At 36.2% G+C, this 19,449-nt stretch overlaps 1 long non-coding RNA gene across 1 annotated transcript in view; it reads right to left on the minus strand.

The window, feature by feature from the left end:
- The window catches only part of LOC116560519, a 50,719-nt gene extending 36,796 nt beyond the window's left edge, over nucleotides 1-13,923 (minus strand). Inside the window, exon 1 of the long non-coding RNA XR_004272997.1 lies at nucleotides 13,844-13,923. This is a non-coding gene — a long non-coding RNA (uncharacterized LOC116560519). The remainder of the gene's footprint in view (nucleotides 1-13,843) is intronic.
- Nucleotides 13,924-19,449: the final 5,526 nt, after the last annotated feature.

Consider the following 19,449-nt stretch of genomic DNA (forward strand, 5'->3'; position numbering starts at 1 on the left):
AATAATCCATGTAACAAACCCCCATGACATGAGTTTACCTATGTAACAAACCTTCACATGTACCCCTGAACCTAAAATACAAGCTAAGAAAGCAAAAAACAAAAAAAAAACTCCAAAATTGTCTTCCAATCTATGACCATGGGATATCTTTCCATTTATTTAGATCTTCCTTAATATCTTTCAATAATGTTTTATTGCTTTCAGTGTACACATCTTGCACTTTTTAAATGTATTCCCAAGCATTTTCTTCTTTTAATTCTATTATAAATTGAATTGTTTTCTTAATTTCACTTTGGCTTGTTCATTGCTAATACACATAAATAAAATTGATTTCATATACTGAGCTTGTATCTTGCAACTTTGCTGAATTCATTTATTAGACTTAGTCATTTTTGTGGGCTCCTTAAATTTTTTTTATACATAAGACCATGTCATATGTGAATAAAAATAGTTTTACTTTTTCCTTTCCTGTCTGGATGCCTTTATCTTGTTTTCTTGCTTAGTTGCTATGGCTAGAACCTCCAGCACAAATGTTGAACAGAACTGATGAGAGAGGACACTCTCATTTTGTTCTTAATCTTAGGAGGAAATCAGTTTTTCACCATTATATATAAACTTAGTGATGGATTTTTTTGTAGATGCCCCTTATTAGGTTGAGGAAATTGACTTGCCTTAGTTTGTTCAGTGTTTCCTTCATAACAAAGTGTTGGATATTGTCAAATACTTTTTTTCTGCATCTATTGAGATAATCATGTGGTTTTTATCCTTTATTCTATTGATGTGGTGTGTAACACTGATTGATTTTTGAATGTTAAGAAGAGTATTTCATCCTTAGAAAGAATTCATGGATATGGTTACAGAATCATCACTTCATGCCATCCTCTACCTCTTGGTGCATCTTCATGTGTTAATCAGGATAGACTAGATTACACTTCTGTCACAAATGACTTCAAAATCTCAGTCATTTAACACATACTAATTTCCCACAATATAAAGGTTTCTTTAGGTTAGACTCAAAAATGTAGAGCTTTATCATCCATATTGTGACTCAGAAATCCAGGCTGCTGTGATCTTGCGGGTTTGCTATCTCAATACATTGCTCTTATACTCACTACCTGAGGGAAATCAATAAACTGAAAAGTCACACAGCAGCTTTTTACTGCTTTAGCCCAGAAATGACATATTCCACTTATCCTTAGATTTCCTTGCCCATAATTAATCACACACTCCTGCTTTACTGCAAGGGAACTGGAAAATAAAATTTTTATTGTGCCCAGGAGGGAGGAATACAAAATAGAATTTGAAAACCCGTAGAATTTTCTCCGCCATAGACAGAGAAATGTTAAGTTTCTTACCTGTTGTTATGGGTTTAATTATAGCATCCCAAAAGATATGTTGAAGTCCTAACCCCCAGTACTCCAGAATGCGACTTTTTTGGAGATGGACTTTTTATAGTTGTAATTAGTTAAGATTGGGTCATACTGGAGTAGGGTGAGCCCTTAATCCAATATGACTGATGTCTCCACAAAAAAAGAAAAACACTATGTGAAGGCAGAGATACATAAGGAGACCATCCTGTGATGATGGAAGCAAAGATTGGGATGATATACCTGCATGCCAATAAACACCAAGGAATTATAGCCACCATCAGAAACTAGAAGGAGGAAAGGAGGGATTCCATCAGTCTTAGAGGGTACATGACTCTGCTGACACCTTGATTTCAGGCTTCTAGTCCTCCAAACTGTGACAGAATAAATTTCTGTTGGGTAAACCACCTGGTTGTTGGTAACCTGTTATCACAGGTCTAGGAAAGTAATATACCAGTCAAAAATATTGTTGTGAGTATTGTACTCAACCTACAGTGTCATCAATGTAAAGACATGAATTATTTCATGGACCTCTAAGAAAGGAAAAAGGTTGCCAATTAAGTAATGACACCCTATCTTAACCTATCTATTATGCCTGATAATCCTGCATGACACACAAATTGGTCACATCCTCTCATTGCTGTGCAGCATATTTCCTTGATACCAAGAGATTTGGCAAGTTTTTGTGTCTTCAAGTGTGTGGCTTGGCACATGAAAGGCAATCATTTTGCACATTTCTCACTAACAACACACAATTTATCCATAGATAATTGTGGTTTAGTCCCTTTTTAGGTACCATAAAGTACACTGTTATTCTTTTGCAAAAAAATATAGAGTCCTATTCATTCTCCCAAAATTGCTCTTCTAGTGTCAAATATATGCCCCACTGCTCTATTCTTGTCATTCTGCATATACACTAACTCCTCATCTCAGAACTATATTATACTGTAAATTCTGAGCGAAAGAGATTTTAAATGACAATTAAACTCTCAACACATAACAACAATGATGCACATCATTCAATAAAAATGATGCTATGAATAGCTATGACCAAATTCATGCTTTTGCAGGTAATAATTACATCACAACTGCCACTGGGCCAACAGCTGTTGTAAGTCACTATCAGGGTAAGACATATTCCAAATTCAGAATGTGAAAAGATGGGCTTTTAAAAACCAATAACCTATAGTGATGCAATAACAACAGCAGCAATTAAATCAAATCACTCAGTCTTGACCACACATAGGACTTTGTTCTGTGATAGTAGTTCTCCAAGTGCAGTTTGGAAATTCCTGGGGTATTTCCGAGACATTTTCAGGAAGTCTATGAATTCAAAACCATTTCCACAAAATACTAAAGTGTTATTTCCATCTTCATTCTTGTTCTCTCATTATAGTACAACAGAGTTTTCCAGAGACTACATGATATGAAATGATAAAACAAATTAAATGTAGAAACAGATATGAGAATCTGCCATCTATTAAGCTGAACATTTTGCCATTCTTCTCATCATTTTTTTGTTTTGGAAACTATGTTTTCACAAAAACTATTTACCAAAATGTGAAATGGCATTATTATTTAGATAAGTTAATAAGTAGTTTTTTCTCAGTTGCAGTTTCTAATACGGTAAACATCAATGGGTATAATAACAAAATGAAAGTACTCAATAATTTTTAAAAGTTGTATAGGGATATGAGATCAAAAAGTTTGAGAATTTGTTTTAGTGAAACCATCTTTGGCTTGGCTTTAAAGATGCATGTCTTGGTTCACTGAACAAATCTTGCAGTTAGGATTGGATCAACACTGAAGCAAACTCAAACATCGAGAGACAGGGAGTGCTGTTCTCTGACATATGCAATTCAAGAACAAAAAAAATACCCATAAAATACAATTCAGTATTTCAGTAAAAGATATGTTTACTGCTTTAAAATAATTCCTTTGATAGAGAGAGGGAGAGTGTGTGTGTGTGTATGTGTGTATCCTCCTGTCCTTCCTTTCCTGTCTCTGTCTTTTGACGCCTCAAGCTTGTGGTTGTTTGGGCTGCATCCTCAGCTCCATACTAACTTGGCTTTTGACAGGATGCAACCAAAATGGAGATCCTGGAATTCCTCCACATTGTCTTTTTTCACAATCAGCCTATGCAACTCTTTCATGAGTTCCTTCCCTTTCATGTCTGCCTTCAAATAAGACACTATTTTCTTCCCAGGTTTCAGGCAAGGAGCCAGAAAATGTATCACAGCCTTCTATTTTATCTCACAGTATTATACTAGCAGGTTCTTTAAAGCTTTAGTGCTTTGCATTGAAACATTGTAGGCTTAACATTTTCCTTGCAATTTACAAAATTATAATTGGTGTGCTGTTCAGTATAAAGCAGAAAAGGTAGGTTAGGTTTGTCCTAGGATGCTTCCCACTGGTTCAGCACTTCTTGCTCTTTCCCAAAGTGGCACCCCACTGAGTAAATATGGGAAGCAATTAAACCCTGCTGTAGTATTTATTAATTGATAGTAGATTTGGGATGGATTCACTTAAAGATAAATAATAGACTATTTATATTTTTAGAAGTGACTCTTGAAAAAAAGTCATTAAGAACCAAATAAATTAAGATATCCAAAGGAATGGTGGCTAGGCCCTGTGGCTCACACCTGTAATCCCACCACTTTGGGAGGCTGAGGCAAGAGGATTGCTTGAGCCCAGGAGCAACATAGTAAGACCCCATCTCTACAAAATTTTTTTAAAAAAAAGTTATCCTGGTGGGGTGGCACATGACTGGTCCCAGCTACTTGGGAGGCTGAGGTGAAAGGACTGCTTAAACCAAGGAGTTTGAGGCTGCAGGGAGCCAAAACTGAGCCACTCCATTCCAGCCTAGGCAACTAAGCAAGACCCTGCTAAAAGACAGAAAGAAAGAGAAACAAAGGAAGGAAGGAAGGAAGGGAGGGAGGGGGGGAAGGAAGGAAGGAAGGAAGGAAGGAAGGAAGTAGGGAGGGAGGGAGGGAAGAGAGAGAGAAACGAAAGAAAGAAAGAGAGAAAGAGAGAGAGAGAGGGAGGGAGGAAAAAAGGAAGGAAGGGAGGAAGAAAGGAAGGAAGGGAAGAAGGGAGGAAGAAAGGAAGGAAGGAAGGAAGGAAGGAAAGGAGGGAGGGAGGGAGGGAAGGAAAGAGGAAGGAAGGAAGGAAGGAAGGAAGGAAGGAAGGAAGGAAAGAAGGAAGGGAGGGAGGGAAGAAAGGAAGAAAGAGAAGGAGGGAGGGAGGAAGGAAGGAAAGGAAAGGAGAAGAGAAAGGGAAAGAAGAAAAGAGAAAAGGAAGGAAGAAAAAAAGGAGGAAAGGAAGGAAGGAAAGGAGGAAGGGAAAGGAAGTGAAGGAAGAAAAGAAAGGGAAGGAAGGGAGGTAGAAAGGAAGGGGAGGGAAGGCAAGAAGCAGTGTATCTAGCTTACTGGGTCTTTAAATGTTCAAACAAATGACTAATGTTCACTGAGGACATACTACTGTGTCAAGCGCTGTTCTAAGCACATTGAACCTAATAACTCATTTACTCTTCACAACTAAGCAGGTGGAAACTATCACTACTTTCATTTTAGTGATAAGGAAAGTCAGGCACAGAGAGGTTAAATTACCTCCTGTGAGTCACACAGTGTAACTCGAAGAGCCGGGATCCAAATCTAGGCAGTATGACCACAGAGCCATAGCCACTAGATTATGGTGCCTCTTGAATCACATCCTTGGTGACTTGGAAGGCTGTCTACACCACCCTCCAGTCAGTCACTTATTAATGGTAACTGGCACAGTTATCAAACGGACACTTGCAGCATCCCAGTGCTGTGTTCAAGTAATCCTTCTTTTACTTAATAATGGCTCCAAAAGGCAAGATTGACAATGCTCACCATTCGAATACACCAAAAAGAACGTGTAAAGTACTTCCTTTAAGTGAAAAGATGAAATTTCTGGATTTAATAAGGAAAGATAAAAATCCTATGCTAAGGATGCTAAGAGCTACAGTAAGAATAAGTCTTCTATCCATTAAATTGTGAAAAAGAAAAAACAAATTCTTGCCAGTTTTGCTGTCACACCTTAGTGACAAATGTTAAGGCCACAGTGCATGATAAATAATTAATTAAGATGGAAAAGGCATTAAATTTGTGAATGGAAGAAATGAACAGAAACGTGTTTCAATTGACAGCAATCGGGTTTGGTACTAACTGCAGTTTCAGAGATCCACTGAAGTTCTCGGAATGTAACCCCCAAGGGTAAGGGAGGATGCCAATATTTTGGTGAATTTTTAATTTGCCTCAGTTTCAGATTCATAATTATATGTATCTAATAAGTCATAATAAAAAATAGTGTTTCTTTCTCTTAATTCATTGTCCTCTTTTTACACAAACTTCTTTTGGACTCATAACTCCTTCCTCACTGAAATCAAAACATGTGGCTTACCTACCCCAAAACATGTTCCCATTTGTTCTCCATCTGGCTGGAATTCCTTTTAAAGTTGGGAGTTTGAGCTTCAAAGAAATCCCTGAACATGTACCTCAATGAACCTACCTATCTCTTCCTGCCGGCTGTATCTTACTCCTTTAATCTTACTCAAGTTTCCCGTCTATTCTCTTTCCTCAGTGCTGCTCATCCTGACAAAAGAACTTGGCCTGAAGTTAAATAGCCCATAAAAGAAATAGGTATGCTTCTGAATGTCCATGATTTCAAAGGACGTGAATGAACCATGGGTTTGTGTTGGTTTTCTCCATAGCCCTTTAAAATAGGGTGAAACTTTTGTCCATCACCATTTTGCTGATGGATTGAGAAAAAAGGAGCCTGCCACAAACTGAATTAGCGCTAAGTAATTTTCCCTTTCTTCATGTACACAAATGCCTTTCAATATACAACAATTCTTGAGGTGTTCAGGTTACATGCTTATTTTAAGATCATTGTTTACTTTCTGATCTTTATAGGTCATTGACATCCCATTTAGCACTGGTGACCCTGTTTATACAATTTTGATATAAATTAAAAAGTGTTCTTGGGGATAACATTAACATTTGCGATTCCAATCTACCACATAAGCAAACAATTGCCTTTGCTCATCAGTCCTGTGTGTAAGTGTTCAAAAGCCTCAGTGTAGACTCCAATATGCAGAGCAAATCTGATCAAACAGATTTGCTTTCTTACTTCTTACTCAAAACAGGATGAGATCTCAGCCTATGTAAACTACAATTGAATAACTTATGGAATTTTTGATAGAATGTAGTCATAGTAAAACACTGGATAGGGTGTTTCAGGTTTTAATTATTGAGAAGAGGAAGATCAATCAGGGTCTATTTCTACATCTTAACTTGGACTTAAAATGTGTTTCTTTTTCACTTAAAATTTGAAAGGTGTTGTTCCTTTTAACCTTTTTTATTCTCTAGAAGGCAGGAGGGGAATAATATTTTTGGAATTTGGTTTCTAATTTATTATGTCATTTGTATTAAGCTTCCATACTAAAAAAAATGTTGATAATTTCTCCTTCATAAATGCATAACAGTCCTCTGACTAATTGCAAGTATTTAACAAACCATAGTTATGATAGCTTACTCTGATCCTATTCATATTTCATGAGTGGACAAATCCTCCTTATCCTAATTATAAAAAACTATCCTAATTTTATTAAAAACTTTCATATTCCTGGGCAAAGAAACTAATCTGGGAATACAGGAAAAATTAAAAGACCTGTACTATCTCTTTGTTAGGAGTATATCCTAAAGAAATCATTGAATAAATATATAGGAATTTACAAACGCATTGATTCAGCATGATTTACAAATGCAAAAAAAATTGAACAGCATAGATGTTCATCAATAAGGAGTTGTTTTTAAAAATTAGGATGCATAAAAACAGTGGTATACTTGGCAGCCAGTAAAATGATGATGTGGATCATTTATTAATGTGAATAGATGACCATGATATATTAAGCTCGTTACCCAATCATTAAATTAATCACCTAGTAATCAGTAAATAAAGACTGTTTGAGTATGCCTCTGTGTGTGTGTGTGTGTGTGTGTTTGTGTGTTTGTGTGTTTGTGTGGAAAGAACACTGTATACCAAAGTGTGTTCCAGGAAAAACTCATCTTTTGAATTAAAGTTTCTCTCATCAAGTTTGAGAAACTACATTTTACCTCCCTTTTGTGAATATCACAGTATACACCAGCATATTAAAGGCTCTGAGAAGTCCTGTAGTAAAAGAAAACCTGTTTATATGCATTTAACCACAAATTTCCTAAACATATTTTAGCATAAATACCTTCTTTCAAGTGCCCTGTAAAATAAGCTTCAGCAACTTTTGGCAGTAATACCAAAGATGATATCTTTTTAATGTATATTTTCTAAATTACTTTGCAATAAATATGCATTTCTTTTAATATTTAAAAAATGAGCTAGATAAAACTATTTTTTAAATTATTTTGAAAAAACTATATATTGACAAAAAAGATGTAGTCAGAGACATTTAAGTACTTTGTTATATAAAAGTGCAACTTATGAAACACATTTGATGTGATGGAGTCTCTTTTTGTAAAAACAAAAACATATATAAGTAAAGAAAAATGCCATAAATTCAAATTTTATTATTCATATCTCTAGGTCATCAATGATAGGTAATTCTTAGTGCTTTACTTCGTTTTCCAAGTGCTCTTCATTAAGTAGTTTTGCAATTGGAAAATCAACAATAAAGTTTTGTATTAAGGAGCACACATGTATTTTAAGAAAGAAAAAGAAATGGAGCAAAGAAAAATATGCATAATAGTCTCCATTCAAACTTATTTGTGGTTGTTTCTATTTATTTGTTAATACAAGAGTTTATCTTCCTCAAGACTACAGTAATCAAAACAGCATGGTACTGGTACCAAAACAGAGATATAGACCAATGAAACAGAACAGAGGCCTTGGAGGTAATGCCACACATCTACAACCATCTGATCTTTGACAAACCTGACAAAACAAGCAATTGGGAAAGGATTCCCTGTTTAATAAATGATGTTTGGAAAACTGGCTAGCCATGTGCAGAAAGCAGAAACTGGACCCCTTCCTGACACCTTACACTAAAATTAACTCCAGATGGATTAAAGACTTAAACATAAGACCTAACACCATAAAAACCCTAGAAGAAAACCTAGGCAAAACCATCCAGGACATAGGCATAGGCAAGGCTTCATGACTAAAACACCAAAAGCCTTGGCAACAAAAGCCGAAATAGACAAATGGGACCTAATCAAACTCCACAGCTTCTGCACAGCAAAAGAAACAGTCATTAGAGTGACTCAGCAACCAACAGAATGGGAAAAAATTTTAGCAATCTACCCATCTGACAAAGGGCTAATATTCAGAATCTACAAAGAACTAAAACAGATTTACAAGAAAAAAACAAACGAGCCCATTCAAAAGTGAGCAAAGGATGTGAACAGACACTTTTCAAAAGAAGACATATATGAAGCCAACAAACATATGAAAAAATGCTCATCATCACTGGTCATTAGAGAAATGCAAATCAAAACTACATTGAGATACCATCTCACTCCAGTTAGAATGGTGATCATTAAAAAATCTGGAGACAACAGATGCTGGAGAGGATGTGGAGAAATAGGAACACTTTTACACTGTTAGTAGGAGTGTAAATTAGTTCAACCATTGTGGAAGACAGTGTGGCGATTCCTCAAGGACCTAGAAATAGAAATTCCATTTGACCCAGCAATCCCATTACTGGGTATATATTCAAAGGATTATAAATCGTTCTAAGGACACATGCACACGAATGTTCATTACAGCACTGTTTACAATAGCAAAGACTTGGAACCAACTCAAATGCCCATCGATGATAAACTGGACAGGGAAAATGTGGCACATATACACCATGGAATACTATGCAGCCATAAAAAACAATGAGTTCATGTCCTTTGTAGGGACATAGATGAACCTGGAAACCATCATTCTCAGCAAACTGACACAAGAATGGAAAATCAAACACCGCATGTTCTCACTTATAAGTGGGTGTTGAACAATGAGAACACATGGACACAGGGAGGGGAGCATCACACAAAGGGGTCTGTCGGGGGGAACTAGGGGAGGGACAGTGGGGGTGGGGAGTTGGGGAGGGATAACATGGGGAGAAATGTCAGATATAGGTGATGGGGAGGAAGGCAGCAAACTATATTGCCATGTACGTACCTATGCAACAATCCTGCATGTTCTTCACATGTACCCCAAAACCTAAAATGCAATAAAATACGTATTAAAAAATAAAACAATGAGAAACTAAAAAAAAAAAAATTTCAATCATCATGTGGTGTTTCTCCAAATGCTGCTTCTTTCTTTCCTGACTATGCTCTTCTTTCTCTCTTCCAGCACTTGGTTCCATTATGTGAGGAATAAAGAATGATTTTTCAGAATATCCCAGCATACCACCCACAAAGATAATACTGTATAAGTTACATATACTTGGGAGGGATGCTCCCATTATCAAATCTTACAGTGTTGCACTGATGAAAGTCTGAGAAATTAGCAGCAAAGCATTTAAGAATCTTGAAAGACACAAATTACAAATCCTGTCAATAATATTGTCTATTTTATTGTTTTTATTTATTTGCTTTGTTATGTTTGGCTAAATTTCAGCACCTTATTTTTACCGATAAACTTATTTTATTAGTAAAAAATAAACTTGATTATTTGGAAACATTCTTATTTTTATCCAAATTACATTTCTAAGGAAGTGTATAAGTGTATTTTTACAAGATATGAATATAGAGTAATGAGACTTTTGAAATGGATCTTAGCTTCCATATTTATTTTTATTTTTTTTTAAAGAAAAAAGGAAAGAGAGAAGGAAAGAATAAACGAATAAAAGAGAGAAAGAAAGAGGAAGAGAAAGAGAGAGAGGGAATGGGAATCTTGCTCTATTGCCCAGGCTAGAATACAGTCTAAAAATGGGTATTGAAAACCTCTTTTAAGTCAATAATTGTGCTTAACAATGGAGACAGGAAGGAATAAGGGAGGAAAATAACAAACAAGCAGCCCACCAATACTTCATTTAAACCTGTGAAATGCTATGCAATTACTGAGGAGTGATTTACTTCCAGTTATATAGTCACTTTTAGAGTAGGTGTGATGTGGTACTGAGAAGAATGTACGTTTTGTGGATTTGGGGTGGAGAGTTCTGTAAATGTTTATTAAGCTTACTTGTTCCAGATCTGAGTTCAAGTCCTGGATATCCTTGTTAATTTTCTGTCTCGTTGATCTGTCTAATATTGACAATGTGATGTTAAAGTCTCCCACTATTATTGTGTGGGAGTCTAAGTCTCTTTGTAAGCCATTAAGAACTTGCCTTATGTATCTGGGTGCTCCTGTATTGGGTGCGTATATATTTAGGATCATTAGCTCTTCTTGTTGCATTCATCCTTTTATCATTATGTAATGTCCTCCTTTGCCTCTTTTGATCTTTGTTGCTTTAAAGTCTATTTTATCAGAGGCAAGAATTACAACTCCTGCTTTTTTTTTTTTTCTCTCCATTTGATTGGTAAATCTTCCTCCTCCATCCCTAGCTTCCATATTTAAATGAAAGTTGTTCTTCAAACATTAATGTTAGGAGGCAATACATATTTCATCGACCCCTCCACTGCTTAAAGCATTTAAAAAGTCCCGGTGGATAAGCTTTTTGATGTGCTGCTGGATTTGGTTCGCCAGTAATTTATTGAGGATTTTCATATCAATGTTCAACAGGAGTATTGTCCTGAAATTTTCTTTTTTGTTGTTGTGTTTCTGCCACATTTTGGTATCAGAATTATACTGGCCTCATAAAATGAGTTAAGGAGGAGTCTCTCTTTTTCTATTGTTTGGAATAGTTTCAGAAGGAATGATACCAGCTCCTCTTTGTACCTCTGGCAGAATTTGGCTGTGATCTATCTGGTCCTGGGCTTTTTTTGGTTGGTAGGCTATTAATTACTGCCTCAATTTCAGAACCTGATTATTGGTCTATTCAGGGATTCGACTTCTTCCTGATTTAGTCTTGGGAGGGTGTATGTGTCCAGGAATTTATCCACTTCTTCTAGATTTTCTAGTTTATTTGTGTAGAGGTGTTTATAGTATTCTCTGATGGTAGTTTGTATGTCTGTGAGATCAGTGGTGATATCCTCTTTATCATTTTTTATGCTGCCTATTTGATTCTTCTCTCCTTTTTTCTTTATTAATCTGGCTAGTGGTCTATCTATTTTGTTGATCTTTTCAAAAAACCAGCTCCTGGATTTATTGATTTTTTGAAGGGATTTTCATGTCTCTATCTCCTTCAGTTCTGCTCTGATGTTAGTTATTTCTTGTCTTCTGCTAGCCTTTGAATTTGTTTGCCCTTGCTTCTCTGGTTCTCTTAATTGTAATGTTAGGGTATCAATTTTAGATCCTTCCCACTTTCTTTTGTGGGCATTTAGTGCTATACACTTTTAAAGTTACATTATAAAACAGGAAAAACTCAGTTGTATTACTATAAAATTACACCTGATCTTTGAACAAAGATAACAATCCTCAGTTTGAACATCCACTTTATTTGTTATATGTTATCTCCAATTGCTTTGAGGATTCTTCCAAAAATAGGCCAACCATGAAACGATAAACAAATGTCTGCCAAGACTATAGAACCAAAAAAAGGCAAGAACAACAACAACAAAAGCCCTGTCACAGACTATGAAGTCTTTCAAAGTATGAATTCCAAACTTCTTTCAGCACTAATAGCATTGAAATTTTGCAGAAATAAAAATTCATGGATATTTAGGGCCCAGAGGAGACTGATTATTAAAAATTATATATATATAAATATTGTTTTTTCATATATACATTATGTATATGGCCTACCACTAAAAATGTATGCATTTTGACATATAAATATAAAACCTACATCCCCCAATTGTATTTAGCTTTGAAATGTGATTAATGATAGCCAATTAGAGATTGACACGCAGGTTACAGTCTATACCATGAGAGAATCCAACAAAAAAAAGTAAAAGTTCCAGTCAGTCATTCTTATTTACTAAAGCATGAAGCAATGCTATTGATGATGAATCTTGCACATGTTGCCTTTATGATGTGGAAACTCTATAATAAGGCAGACCATCCAAATTTGTAATATAGAGCTCTGGAGTGTTCAATTTTTGTGATTATGTAGAGACGAATGCTAACAAATGTATGGCACCCATATGCTTTCCTGCCTCTAAGCATGGACCCCACTGAAATCAAGAGCTATATCCAGCTTTTTGGCAGAAGAAAGAAAGATTTGTTTTGGAAGAAAGCTATGGGCCACTAATATGAAAGAAGCTTTGAGAAACTAACTTTTCATTTGCAATTGGCACAACGTATTCCTAACAAACAATTCTGAAATGTTTATACTATAATACTTCCCTTCAAAGAATTTTCAAAGCACTTTCCAATTTAACTTTAAGACATTCAAGTCAAAGTCTTAAAGTATCAATGATAGGAGAAGTTGTTTAATATTTGCCAGTATAGCAACAAATTACCACCTTTGAAATAATAAATGGTGTTATACAACAATTAGAAATCTAATACATAGTTTTCAAAGAATTCTGAAAAAAAGAAATAATTGTGAAAGAAGGAATTATTTGACTACCCAGTAGTTGGCAAAATACAGCCTGCAGACCAAACCATGTAGGCCACCTGTTTTTGGAAATAAAGTTTTATTGGCGCACAGCCAAACCCATTTGTTTATGTATTGTCTACTGCTCCTACAAAGAGTTGAGTGGTTGCAATCGAAATCTTATGGCCAGCAAAGCCTAAAATAGTTATCATCTGGCCCTTTTCAAAAAGTTTTCCAACACCTGGACTAGAGTGTTAATTTTATTTTCTAATAATTATTTGTCAATAACAGTGAATTCACAAATATTTTCCCACTCCATGGGCTAGCAAACTAAGTTATACCTAATGGTACAAGATAAACATGAATGACATCATGTTTTCCAACATAAAGACATTTGGAACTGGTGATTTACTCAGCCTAGGACCACACCTGCTTAGTCTAGATCCACACATCTGTATCAGAGACAGAGTATGCAGTTCACATTTTCTGCCATTTTTACAAGAACAAAGCTTCAGTGCAAAGGCTTAGTTACGTATAGTATTTATAATGACATATTAAAATCATCAAACGAATTACAAACAAGACATGATGAACTAGTGTTTAGAATGGGAAGGACATTTCTCACCAGGTGCTAATAATTTGAAGGTAGATTTGACTGCAGGCTGACATAAGTTCATACAGCACTCCCTTAATCAAAGGATAGTTAAAAAGAATATGAAATGAGCTGACAAATTTTGACATGATTGCCGATTGCAGATCAGATACATGTGCACTGCACATTGGCAATGCATTGGAAAGAGTTTTCATTCCCTTAAGTGATGGATTTTAAATCAGTTCCCGAGATGAATATTTCAAACATACAAGCATAGGATTTTGAAACACTCACCCAAACCTGGGCGATGAAACATGTGCATTCAAGTCTTGCCCATTCCTGCATATCCCCATTTTACACTTTGAATTACAAAATAGACTATAAAAGAACCAGAAGAAAATGCTTTCAGTCAATAGCATGGGAAAGAATATCTAAACATAAGGGCAAAGGACAAAATTATAAAGGAAAACATATTTGATGCATAAAATTTTTAAACATCTGTATATAAAAAAGAGTCATAAAAGCCACAAAGCAAAAGAAAAATACATACGACTAAAAGGTTGTATTGTTAACGTATTGCAAGTCTTTAAATTTATGAGAAATTATAAACACTTATTAAATTAACCATTCAAAAAGCTTTAATTGAACTCATACTCTAATACTATTTGAGCTTCAGTGGGTGACCCCTGCTATGCTGTTTCATGACTGACAGGTGTTCTAGAATGTGAGATTTTTACTACTAAAGCCAGGACAGTCCCAGACAACCTTAACAGTTAAATAGAACTGAACTCAAGTTTGCACTGCTCCCCTCATGACTTTTAACATGTTACTCCACCTTAATGAGTCTCAAGCTCCTCAGCTCTAAATGGGTGCCAACACAAGTACTTTAAGGATTTGGGAGAAAATTAAACAAGAAAAATGTACAAATTTTACAGACCTGGCACACGACACATATTCAATAAATGGTAACTATAATTATTTTTATTGTAATCATCATCACTATTGTTATCATCATTGTTTGCCAGCTACAAAAGCCTACTGGTCTCTTCCCAGTATCCATTCTTATTCTTGTTTACAGAACTCCAGTTTGGGGGAAAGATTAAACAAACACTGCTAAAGTCCTGGATAGAAGTCATCATCTGACCTAGTTCTGATGACTAAACAAAAAAGGGGTAGGGGTGAAGTTTTTGGTGGGACTTCCAGGAAGGCTATTTAAAATATGTGAATGTATGGGAAGGGAGGGGGAGGGGAGACTTGATTGGCATGGGCATTTTGTCCTTGGCTCTTTCATTTCTTCCTGCCTGAATCATGGACTCAATTCTGGAAGCAAAGCAGCCATCCCACAATCCCAAGGGTGAAAAGCACATGCCAGGGTTGGCTTAGTGGAAAGATATGAGTCCATTTCTCTGCTGGCATGGAGACACTATCAATTCTAAGTTTCTGACTTCTGGACTTTTCGTTCTGTGAGAAAAAAATAAAAGTCTTTATTTAAGCCACTGTTTCCAGGTTTGTGTTATTCACAGCCAAACAAAATTCTCAATCAATACACTAGACACATTAATAGAAATACAGGCAAAGGATTCAAACAGGCAATTTAACAATAACAACAAAAAAGGCAAACATTCAGTAAATCTATGACAAAAGTTATTACATTATTATTATTTATTATTATGTATGTATAAACATAACACCATGTTTAGCTGTCACGTTGACAATACAGAATAATATTTAAAATACTATATTTGACAATTACCAAATATAACAATTATTTTTATTATGCTGTGCTTTCTTCTGACTTTTTTTTCTTTTTTTGAAATGGGGTCTCACTCTGTAAAGAGGGTCTCCCTTTGTCATGCAGCCTGAAATGCAGGGGTACAATCACAGCTCACTGCAGTCTCAACCTCCCCAGGCTGAGGTGATTCTCCCACCTCAGCCTCCTGAGTACCTGGGACTACAGGCAAGCACCATCATGCCTAGATAATTTTGGGGTTTTTTTTTTGGGGGGGGGTAGAGACAGGGCTTCACCATATTGCCCAGGCTTGTCTGGAACTTCTGGGCTCAAGGGATCTGCCCACCTCAGCTTTTCAAAGTGCTAAGATTACAGGTGTGGGCCACAGTTCCCAGCCTCTTTTGACCTTTTAAAAGAAATAGTATGCAGGCCAGGCACGATGGCTCATACCTGTAGTCCCAGCACCTTGGGAGGCTGAGGTGGGTAGATCACAAGGTCAAGAGATTGAGACCATCCTGGCCAACATGGTGAAACCCCATCTCTACTAAAAATACAAAAATTAGCTGGGCATGGTGGCACATGCCTGTAAGTCCCAGCTACTTGGAGGCTGAAGCAGGAAAATCACTTGAACCTGGGAGGCAGAAGTTGGAGTGAGCCAAGATCATGCCACTGCACTCCAGCCTGGTGACAGAGTGAGATTCCATCTCAAAAAAAAAAAAAAAAAAAAAAAAAAAAAAAAAAAGCAACAGAAGTATACTATTACTCATATAGAGGGGAACAACATACACTGTGGCTTGTTGGAGGGTGGAGGGTTAGGAGGAGGGAGAGGATCACAAAAAATAACTAATGGGTATTAGGCTTTATACCTGGGTAATGAAATAATCATGACACAAGTTTACCTATATAACAAACCCGCACATGTACCGCTGAACTTAAAATAAAAGTTAAGTTAAAAAAAGAAGGGTCAGCTTCTAGGCAAGATGGCCAAAAAAGAACAGCTCCAGTCTGCAGCTCCCAGTAAGATCAATGCAGAAACTGGGTGATTTCTGCATTTCCAGCTGAGGTACCCAGCTCATCACATTGGGACCGGTTAGATAGTGGGTGCAGCCCACGGAGGGTGAGCCAAAGCAGGGTGGTACATCACCTCACCTGGGTAGTGCAAGGGGTCAAGGAACTCCCTCCCCTAAACAAAAATCAAAAGAGACAAAGAAGGTCATTACAAAATGGTAAAAGGATCAATGCAACAAGAAGAGCTAATGATCCTAAATATATATGCACCCAATACAGGAGCACCCAGATTCATAAAGCAAGTTCTTAGAGACCTACAAAGAAACTTAGACTCCCACATAATAATAGTGGGAGACTTTAACACCCCACTGTCAATATTAGAAAGATCGAGACCGAAAATTAACAAGGATATTCAGGACTTGAGCTCAGTTCTGGACCAAACAGACCTAATAAACATTGACAGAACTCTCTACCCCACTTCAACAGAATATACATTCTTCTCAGTACCACACAGCACTTATTCTAAAATTGACCACATACTTAGAAGCAAAACACTCCTCAGCAAATGCAAAAAAGAAAAAATGGAAATCATAACAAACAGTCTGTCAGTCCACAGTGCAAACAAATTAGAACTCAGGATGAAGAAACTGAATCAAAACTGCACAACCACATGGAAATTGAACAAACTGCTCCTGGATGACTCTTGGATAAATAGCAAAATTAAGGCAGAAATAAGAAACTTATTTTAAACCAATAAGAACAAAGATACAATGTACCAGACTCTCTGGGACATAGCTAAAGCAGTGTTTAGAGGGAAATGCGTAGCACTAAATGTCCACAGAAGAAAGTGGGAAAGATTTAAAATAGTCACCCTAACATCACAATTAAAACAACTAGAGAAGCAAGAGCAAATAAACTCAAAATCTAGCAAAAGACAAGAAATAACTAAAATCAGAGCAAACCTGAACAAGATAGAGACATGAAAAACACTTCAAAAACATCAGTGAACCTAGGAGCTGGTTTTTTGAAAAGATTAACAAAATAGATAGACCACTAGCTAGACTAATAAAGAATAAAAGAGAGAAGAGTCAAGTAGACACAATAAAATATGATAAAGGTGATATCCCTACTGATCCGACAGAAATACAAGCTACCATCAGAGAATACTATAAACACCTCTATGAGAATAAACTAGAAAATCTAAAAGAAATGGATAAATTTCTGGACACATACACCCTCCCAAGACTAAACCAGGAAGAAGTCGAATCCCTGAATAGACCAATAACAAGTTCTGAAATTGAGGCAGTAATTAATATTTTGCCTACCAACCAAAAATAAGCTCAGGACCAGATGGATTCACAGCGGAATTCTACCAGAGGTACAAAGATGAGCTGGTACCATTCCTTCTAAAACTATTCCAAACAATAGAAAAAGAGAGAATCCCCCCTAACTCACTTTAGGAGGCCAGCATCATCCTTAAACAAAAGCCTGGCAGAGACACAACAAAAAAGGAAAATTTCAAGGCAATAACCCCAATGAATATCAATGCAAAAACCCTCAATGAAATACTGGCAAACTGAATCCAGTAGCACATTAAAAAGCTTATGTACCACAATCAAGTTGGCTTTACCTCTGGGATGCAAAGCTGGTTCAACATATACAAATCAATAAACATAATGCAGTACATTAACAGAGCCAATGACAAAAAATTACATGATTATTGCAATAAATGCAGAAAAGGCCTTTGATAAAATTCAACACCTCTTCGTGCTAAAAACACTCAATAAACTAGGTATTAATGGAACATTTCTCAAAATAATAAGAGCTATTTATGACAAAACCACAGCCAACATCATACTGAATGGGCAAAAGCTGGAAGCACTGCTTTTGAAAACCAGCACAAGACAAGGATGCCCTCTCTCACCACTTCTATTCAACATATTATTGGAAGTTCTTGCCAGTGCAATCAGGCAAGAGAAAGAAATAAAGAGTATTCAAATAGGAAGATGGAAGTCAAATTATCTCTGTTTGCAGATGACATTATTGTATATTTAGAAAACTCCATCATCTCAGCCCAAAAACTCCTTAAGCTGATAAGCAACTTCAGCAAAGTTTCAGGATATAAAATTAATGTGCAAAAATCACAAGCATTCCTATACACCAATAATAGACAAACAGAGAGCCAAATCATGAGCAAACTCCCATTCACAATTGCTGCAAAGAGAATAAAATACCTAGGAATACAACTTACAAGTGGTGTGAAGGACCTCTTCAAGGAGAACTACAAACCACTGCTCAAGGAAATAAGAGAGGACACAAACAAATGGAAAAACATTCCATGCTCATGGATAGGAAGAATCAATATCATGAAAATGGTCATATTACCCAAAGTAACTTATAGATTCAATGCTATTCCCATCAAGCTACCATTGACTTTCTTCACAGAATTAGAAACAACCACGTTAAATTTCATATGGAACCAAAAAAGAGCCAGTATAGCCAACACAATCTTAAGTAAAAGGAACAAAGCTGGAGGCATCACGCTACCTGACTTCAAACTATACTACAAGGATACAATAACCAAAACAGCATGGTACTGGTACCAAAACAGATATATAGACCATTGGAACAGAACAGAGGCCTCAGAAATAACATCACACATCTACAACCATCTGATCTTTGACAAACCTGACAAAAACAAGCAATGGGGAAAAGATTCCCTATTTAATAAATGCTGTTGGGAAAACTGGCTAGCCATATGCAGAAAACTGAAACTGGACCCCTTCCTTATATCTTATACAAAAATGAACTCAAGATGGATTAAAGATTTAAAAATAAGACCTAAAACTATAAAAACCATAGAAGAAAACCTAGGCAATACCATTCAGGACACAGGCATGGGCAAAGACGTCATGGCTAAAACACCAAAAGCAATGACAACAAAAGCCAAAATTGACAAACGGGACCTAATTAAACTAAAGAGCTTCTGCACAGCAAAAGAAACTATCATCAGAGTGAATAGGCAACCTACAGAAGGGGAGAAAACTTTTGCAATCTATCCATCTGACAAAGGGCTAATATCCAGAATCCACAAAGAACTTAAACAAATTTACAAGAAAAAAACAAACAATGCCATCAAAAAGTGGGCATAGTATATGAACAG

The sequence above is a fragment of the Sapajus apella genome, unplaced genomic scaffold (genome assembly GCF_009761245.1).
Source record: "Sapajus apella isolate SASKATOON/1434 unplaced genomic scaffold, GSC_monkey_1.0 scaffold26, whole genome shotgun sequence".
Lineage (NCBI taxonomy): Eukaryota > Metazoa > Chordata > Mammalia > Primates > Cebidae > Sapajus > Sapajus apella.